Raw genomic sequence first — 8,204 nt, 5'->3', positions numbered from 1 at the left:
TGTTTTATGAAAACCTCAAAAGTAAATAGTGAAAAAAGAATCTCTTCGATGTTATATATATATTTATGAATTCCAATTTGAATAAAACAAACTTCAAATGTCATTTGAAAAAATAATAACTCCGCTTCGTGGCTTTTGATGACAGTGTCCATTGTTTGAAAAGGTTTGCAAGAGATGACCAATCTTTTGTTGCTTTTAGCATCCATGTGACTTTCAGCTAGAATGTTTTCGGCAGCAGGATAGGTATGAGTACATCTGGATCGCTGATTTTGACTCTTTGGGAAGCTGGGCGGTTTCTTCACTTTCAATTCTTTTTCCACGAGGGGTTTCTACCAGTGTTAATTAACGGGCAGTGCCAGTCAGATTACCGAAAATAACTTTGATTACTTTTCAATTAATAAAAATTACTTTATTTCTTTGAAATTATTTTTTATACTCTCGATTACCGAAATTACTACGATTATTTGAATAATTTTAGGAATTGCTTTGTGTTATGTTTCCCTACGTTGTGTTGGTATTTTCTGCTATACGATTGTAGCAATCGACTCCGATCTGCGTGGCGTTCGGATTTCGATTTCCCGCGTGATTAGACGCCACAGGAACCGAGCGGCTAGGGCTAATACTCAGGGTTATTCTGCGTGGCGTATGAGGTGAGACGACAATTCCAGAACAACATGTGAAAAGGGCATATAAGCTTTTTGTAAACAAACCTTTGTAGGCCCTTTTCTCACCAACCGAGGGTCGCCCACGCAAACCAGCAATATCATCGGGAGGGGAAAGTGTCCCCTACCCGGTGATGTTAAAGGTTTGCGTTGGTGTCATATGGGTGGCGAGAAAAGGGCATAAGAAGGTTTGTTTACAAAAAGCTTGTATGCCCTTTTCACATGTTGTTCTGGAATTGTCACCTCGCAGTCACATGACTCTTCTCACTCTATTCCGACAGTCGACTCGGGTGAGGTGAGAGGTTCATTCTTGGGTGAGTTGCAAAGTGACTCGGTGTTCATTCGCCGAAATGTCAGTTTGCTTTGTTTTCCGAAGAAGGCCCATGCAGTTTTTGTAGGTTCATTTGTCAGTTTAATCTCAGGTTTTTATTTTTTACTATGAACATGCGTTTCGAGTCGTATTTCATGTCAAACAAGGTAGATTAAATATTTTATTATTTTCTTAAACATAATCCGCGTTCACATGTTCGAAATCATGCATAAAAACATCATTTAAATGGATTGAAAATGTTCGGCCTTTGCTAGACCCTTTCAGTTTTGGCTGTTTGTTGTTTTCGGTTGCGGACGAAGATTTTTTTTTCAATCGTGGTTTTTTTTAATTAGGTTCCAGGTTCCAGTGTATTCCTCCATTTACGAACCACACCGGCGGTTCGTAAATCGAAATAGACGTAAAAAACATTATTTGCGATTTATTTCCTAAAAAGTTTTTGGAAAATTTTGTCGAATACCGCACAAAATGGGTATTTTTTGGTATCTGGGTGACGTACGGGGACCGGAAATCAACGCCTGACGTTATTTTTATTTCAATATGGCGGCTTCCGGTTAGAGAAAAGCTGGGAAATACTGCAAAATAACCAACAACATGGGTATTTTTGGAATCTTGGTGACGTGTAAGGACTGGAAATCGATGTCTGAAGACTTTTTGAAATGCAATATGGCGGCTTCCGGTGCGAGAAAAACTTGGAAATTCTGTGAAATACCTCTCAATATGAGCATTTTTAGAGTGTTGATGACGTGTAGGGGCCGGAAATCGATGTCTAAAGCTTTTTTGAAATCCAATATGGCGGCTTCCGGTTAGAGACAAATTGGGAAATACTGCCAAATTACCCACAATATGGGTATTTTTGGAATCGGGGTGACGTGTAGGGACCGGAAATCGATGTCTAACGCTTTTTTGAAATCCGATATGGCGGCTTCCGGTTAGAGAAAAACTGGGCAATACTGCAAAATTACCCACAATATTGGGTATTTTTGAAATCTTGGTGACGTGTAGGGACCAAAAAACCATGTCTGACGCCTTTTTGAAATTCAAGATGGCGGCTTCCGGTTAGAGAAAAACTTGGAAAAACTACCAAATTACCCACAATATGGGTATTTTTGGAATCGGGGTGACGTGTAGGGACCAGAAATCGATGTCTAACGCTTTTTTGAAATCCAATATGGCGGCTTCCGGTTAGAGAAAAAACTGGGCAATACTGCGAAATTACCCACAATATGGGTATTTTTGGAATCGGGGTGACGTTTAGGGACCGGAAATCGATGTCTAACGCTTTTTTTAATCCAATATGGTGGCTTCCGGTTAGAGAAAAACTGGGCAATACTGCAAAATTACCCACAATATTGGGTATTTTTGAAATCGGAATGACGTGTAGGGACCGGAAATCGATGTCTAAAGCCATTTTGAATTCAAGCTGGTTGCTTCCGGTTAGAGAAAAACTTAGAAATTTTCTCAAATATCGCACCATATGGGTATTTTTGGAGTTGGGGTTACGGGTAAGGGCCGGAAATCGATGTCTGCGGCCATTGTGAAATTAAACATGGCGGATTCCGGCTGAAGAAAAACTTGAAAATTAAGTCAAATTCCTCTCAATGTTTTTGGAATCTTAGTGAAGTGTAAGGACTGGAAACCCATGTCTGATACTATTTTGAATTCCATATGCCAGCTTTCGGTTAGAGAAAAGCTGGGAACTACTGCCAAATTATCCACATTATGGGTATTTTTGGAGCCTTGATGACGTGTAGGGACCGAACATCGATGTCTGGCGTTTTGAAATTCAAGATGGCTGCTTACGGCAAGAGAAAAACTTGTAAATTCTCTCAAATACCTCACAATATTTGTATTTTTAGAGTCGGATTGACGTGTAAGGACCTAAAATCGATGTCTGCGGCCATTTTAAAATTAAAGATGGCGGCTTCCAGTTAGAGAAAAAATTGGAAATTTTGTCAAATACCCCTTATCTAGGGGTATTTTTGGAATCGGGGTGACGACCAGAAATCCATGCCTGGCGCCATTTTGATATCCAAGATAACGGCTTTCGTTTAAATAAAACTGGGATATTGTCAAATTCACCACATTATGAGTATTTTAGGAATCTTGGTGACGTGTAGGGACCGTAAACTAATGCCTTTTTTTATATTCAAGATGGTGGCTTCCAGTTACAGGAAAATTGAAAAATACTATGAAATACCCCTCAATATGGGTATTTTTGCAATCGTGGTGATGTTTAGAGGCCGTAAATGCATGGCTGACGACATTTTGAATTCAATATGGTGGCTTTCCGTTAGCAAAAAACTTGGAAATTCTGTCCAATATGGTCCCTACACGTCACCCCAATTTTGAAAGTACCCATATTGAGAGATATTTGACAGAATTTCCAAGTTTTTTTTTTAACCGGAAGCCGCCAGCTTGAATTTCGAAATGGCGTCAGACATCGATTTCCGGTCCCTTCACGTCACCCCAATTCTAAAAATACCCATATTGAGGGATATTTGACACAATTTTCAAGTTTTTCTATAACCGGAAGCCACCATCTTGAAATTCCGAATGGCCTCAATATCGATTTCTTGTCCCTACACGTCAACCCGACTATAAAAATACCCGTTTTGTGGGGTATTTGGTGAAATTGGAATTGTTAGAGAAGTACGACGAAATCCAACAAAACAAAACTGGAATCATGTTATGTGGACCCTACACGATTGCTTGTATTGACAATAATCGTATTGTCAATACATTCTATATTGAAGTCAATGTATCGAGATTGACAATATTTCTGAATTCACATCATCAATATTATTGTCAATAATTCCCCTTCGCGTCAATATATTGATGCGTGTGAGGTTTGCTTTACACTCACATTTCAAACTGAGTTAAAAAAGAAATTTCATTGAAAAATCGGAAATTGAAAGTTTTAAGCGCCCATTACACATGTATTGACATCATATTGACAAACATCGAATTGTCAATTTTCCTTACAATATTATCAATACATAAATATTGACAACATTAATGACAATACGATAAAGCGCTCGTTACACGGGTCAATATATTGATAGTAAATTGACAAACTGACAATATTATTGAAAAGGTAATATTGATGACGATGGATTGATGACGAGTATTATTGATGAACTGATTTTCATTTCACTTTATCAATATCCTTCCCCTACCCAAGAGGAGGCAGAACGTACATCATTTAGATCGACTGACTCACAAAGCACCTTCGCGCATGCAGCGAGGCATGCAGTGTTGCCATTTGTTTAAATTTTCGTGTGTGGTATGCAATCGATTTCAAACAAAATAAAAAATGTATCTTTCTACAGTCACCAATCACCCAGGCTTCGTTTATTTGGATGTACATTTTCTACCAAATCACAAACATTATTATGTTATTTTTTACTTTAAAATAAAATAAATACTATCAGCGTTTCACATGCCTACATGCCACGTAAATTAATTATTATATGCATGATTTTCATTTATGGAAGTTTACCAAAACATCAGCATGATAGTTTCCATTTGGAAAACTGCGTACCGTGAACGTGGGGTATTCCACACGTGCAGTAATTCCGCGCACTCGATAATCGATTTTATTAAATTCGATCAATTTGTAAGCACATGTCCTGCGTATTTTCTGTGTCCTGTCAAAAAGTTACAACATTTGATATACCAATTTGGTATTTGAATGACAAATCCGCGGATTTATAGCTCACGCAGAATAACCCACGTTTACGTTACATCCTATGTTAATGTGTGGTCATTAATACAGTTTATATCACATATCACATTAGTTGACTTCAATAATCATCAATAGTAGATTACCAGAAAGTATAAGAAGATTTTCATCATGATAAAACTAGTATATCATTATGATAAAACTAAGCATTATGGGGGTTATTCCGAGAGTCGAAGTGACTTTTGTCTCTAGTGTAGTAAGAAAGTCACGTCGTGGTAACGTGACTCTCCATTTGATTTGCATAGAGCGTCACGACACCACGACGTGAATTGTCTCACTTCACTAGTGACAAAAATCACTTCGACTCTCGGAATAACCCCCTATATATATGGGTGACATAAGAGAAACATTATTGTTCTAACGAAACAGAAGAGTTCAGTGATATCAAAAATATAATTGGATGCTATAATTAATGCCCTAGTTCTTTCATCATTCTGAGAACTTAAGAGTAGGCCTGGAATAGATCAAAATTTAACACTATTCTAAAAATCCTGAAAATTAATTTGAAATGAGCAGGTATAAGTAAATGTTGGGTGAAAGTTGGTTTCTATGTATATCCACTAAACCAGAACTCCGCTGTTTGGTAATTTTTGAACTACGGAACTGTTCGGTAAAAGTTTACAAATAAGTGAAAAATTAAAAAAAAAATGGAAATTTATACCGAAAATGTTCGGACCTTGTTGAGCCCTTTTCAACGATACAAAACCAATTTGTCGATTTTATCGATTTTCTTCGATAAAATCGATCGAGTAACGATCATTTGAATTTTTTTCAGCTGTTCAAAAACTCGGCGAAATTAACCGAATTCAGTGTGTAGCTAGTATTTTGAATACATACAGGTTCAGCAATCGTTTCTGTTTGGACCCGAATACAAAAATAAACTCTAAACACACTTTCTTTCGCTGATCCTTTCGCTGATCCTTTCGCTGATCCTTTCGCTGATCCTTTCGCTTGTGTGGGGAAATTGAGACAAGTAATATTGACTTCAATACATTGAGGTAAAAAAGACTTCTAACATATTGCCATTAATGTTGTCAATATTTGTACATCGATGATATTGATGGCGAAATTAACGGTTTTTTTTTCAATACATTCTGAGTATTGACAAAGTGAAATTAAAATCAGCTTTTCGTCAATACTTGTCATCAATCATCGTCTTCAATATCACCTTTTCAATAATATTGTCAGTATGTCAATTTATTGTCAATAAAGGGTGTCCACGATGAAATTGCCACACACAAAATTGATTCGCAAAATTCGAGTTTTCATCCGATTGCCATCAAATTTTCAGGGATTGAGAAATAACTATTAAACTTCATTTTACCATTTTACTCGCATTTTATTTACAGTCCATACGCAAATGCCCGCACCTTGGCCTTAATCCCGGCCATAAGATTCTGCACAACCTGTGAATCAACCGTTTTTTGCATGTAAACCCATACTTTCTTCAGTTCCTCGACTGTCTCCACTACCTTAGGTCGTTTAAGAAGGTGCTGCTTCATAATCGCCCAGTACTTCTCGATGGGGCGGAGCTCCGGAGTGTTGGGAGGGTTGAACATTTTCGGCACGAAATTGACCTTATTGTCCGCATACCACTTCAGCACGTCCTTGGAGTAGTGGCATGAGGCCAAATCCGGCCAGAAGATTGTTGGGACGTTGTGGGCCTTCAGGAGAGGAAGCAGCCGCTTCTGGAGGCACTCTTTTATGTACACCTGTCCGTTCATCGTGTCCTGGGTCACGAAAGGTGCACTCCGCTTCCCGCACGTGCAGATGGCTTGCCAAACCAGGAATTTCTTCGCAAATTTGGACATCTTCTGAGTGCGGACATGCTCCGGAACGCTGAACTTATCCTTGGCCGTGAAAAACAGGTTGCCGGGGATCTGTTTGAAGTCGGCCTTCACATATGTTTCGTCGTCCATGATGCAGCATTCAACTTTCGTCAGCATGTTGAGGTACAACTTCCTGGCACGGGTTTTGGCGGACTTGTTCTGCTTCTCGTCGCGATTAGGGGCCTTTTGTACCTTGAACGTTCAAAGCCCAGCCTTAGTTTTGGCCTTCTGGACAAAACTTCGGCTTAGGTGCAGCTTCTTAGCCACATCCCTAACGGAGGCGTTCGGATTTCGGTTGAAGGCCCCAACTACGCGGTTGTGATTTTTGGTGTTGTACGGAATACTTTTTCCTTCACTTCTGGGCTTCCGATCGGTGGTCAACCGTTCCTCGAACCGCTTAATCACTCGCGACACCGTGGAATTCGCGATTCCCAACGTTTTAGCGATGGAACGATGCGAGAGATCCTTGTTCTCGTGATGAATGCGCAAGATTTTATCACGCACGAGCTGTTCTTTCGACTCCATTTCCGCGAGTTTTGATCACAGGACTTTAAAACTTGCAGGATGTAAATAATGCACTATGAACTAAATCCACCCAAATTTTCATTAAATTCTACCCAACGGTTAAAAAGTTAGAGCAATTTCATAGTGTGGCAATTTCATCGTGGACACCCTTTACCTACATGTAGTGTTTTCAAAATCAGAAATCAATTGATATTATTCCGCTCTCATGCGCTCGCAATATCACGCGTGATATTGGAACAAAATATCATGCTTGATATTGATTTTACAAGCTCCTTTGATATTGCGAGACTATTCACAACGTGCAAAATTAGGCTGAGAGTTGACTCGACAAAAAAATGATTCCATTGCATATCGTTTTCTTAGAAAGAGAAAGCATAGTTTGCTATCTCTTTTTAATCTTCACCGATTGCTGACGCAAAGGGACTGCTGCAAGCCGTTATGGAAGTTTCGGTTGCATTCGGGTGTAAAGCAAAAATCATTAAACTCAATCTCACCACAGTTTGGTGAGATTTGCAGTTGGTGAGTTTTGTTAGCTTGATATTCCGAGCTGCGATATCACAGCTTGCAAAATCAACCGCAGTTGTTTGCTTGTTGATTTTTGTCTACGAAAATCAAGCGTGATCTTGGGCGTTGGTGAGATTTGATTTTTTGATATTTTCCCAACGCTGCCTCCATGTAACGTAAATTAATTATTATATGCATGATTTTCATTTATGAAAGTTTACCAAAACATCAGCATGATAGTTTCCATTTGGAAAACTGCGTACCGTGAACGTGGGGTATTCCACACGTGCAGTAATTCCGCGCACTCGATAATCGATTTCATTAAATTTGATCAATTTGGAAGTACAAGTCCTGTGTATTTTCTGTGTCCTGTCAAAAAGTTACAACATTTGATATACCAATTTGGTATTTGAATGACAAATCCGCGGATTTACAGCTCACGCAGAATAACCAACGTTCACGTTACATCCTATGTTAATTAATAAACTATATGTGTGGTCATTAATACAGTTTATGTCACATATCACATTTGTTGACTTCAATAATCATCAATAGTAGTTTACCAGAAAGTATAAGAAGATTTTCATCATGATAAAACTAGTGTATCATCA

This window comes from Ochlerotatus camptorhynchus, unplaced genomic scaffold (genome assembly GCF_037179485.1).
Source record: "Ochlerotatus camptorhynchus isolate MF236.1 unplaced genomic scaffold, CSIRO-AGI_Acam_v1.1 ptg000404l, whole genome shotgun sequence".
Taxonomy (NCBI): Eukaryota; Metazoa; Arthropoda; class Insecta; order Diptera; family Culicidae; genus Ochlerotatus; species Ochlerotatus camptorhynchus.
The sequence above is the reverse complement of the archived record's forward strand: the minus strand, read 5'-3'. Positions refer to the sequence as shown.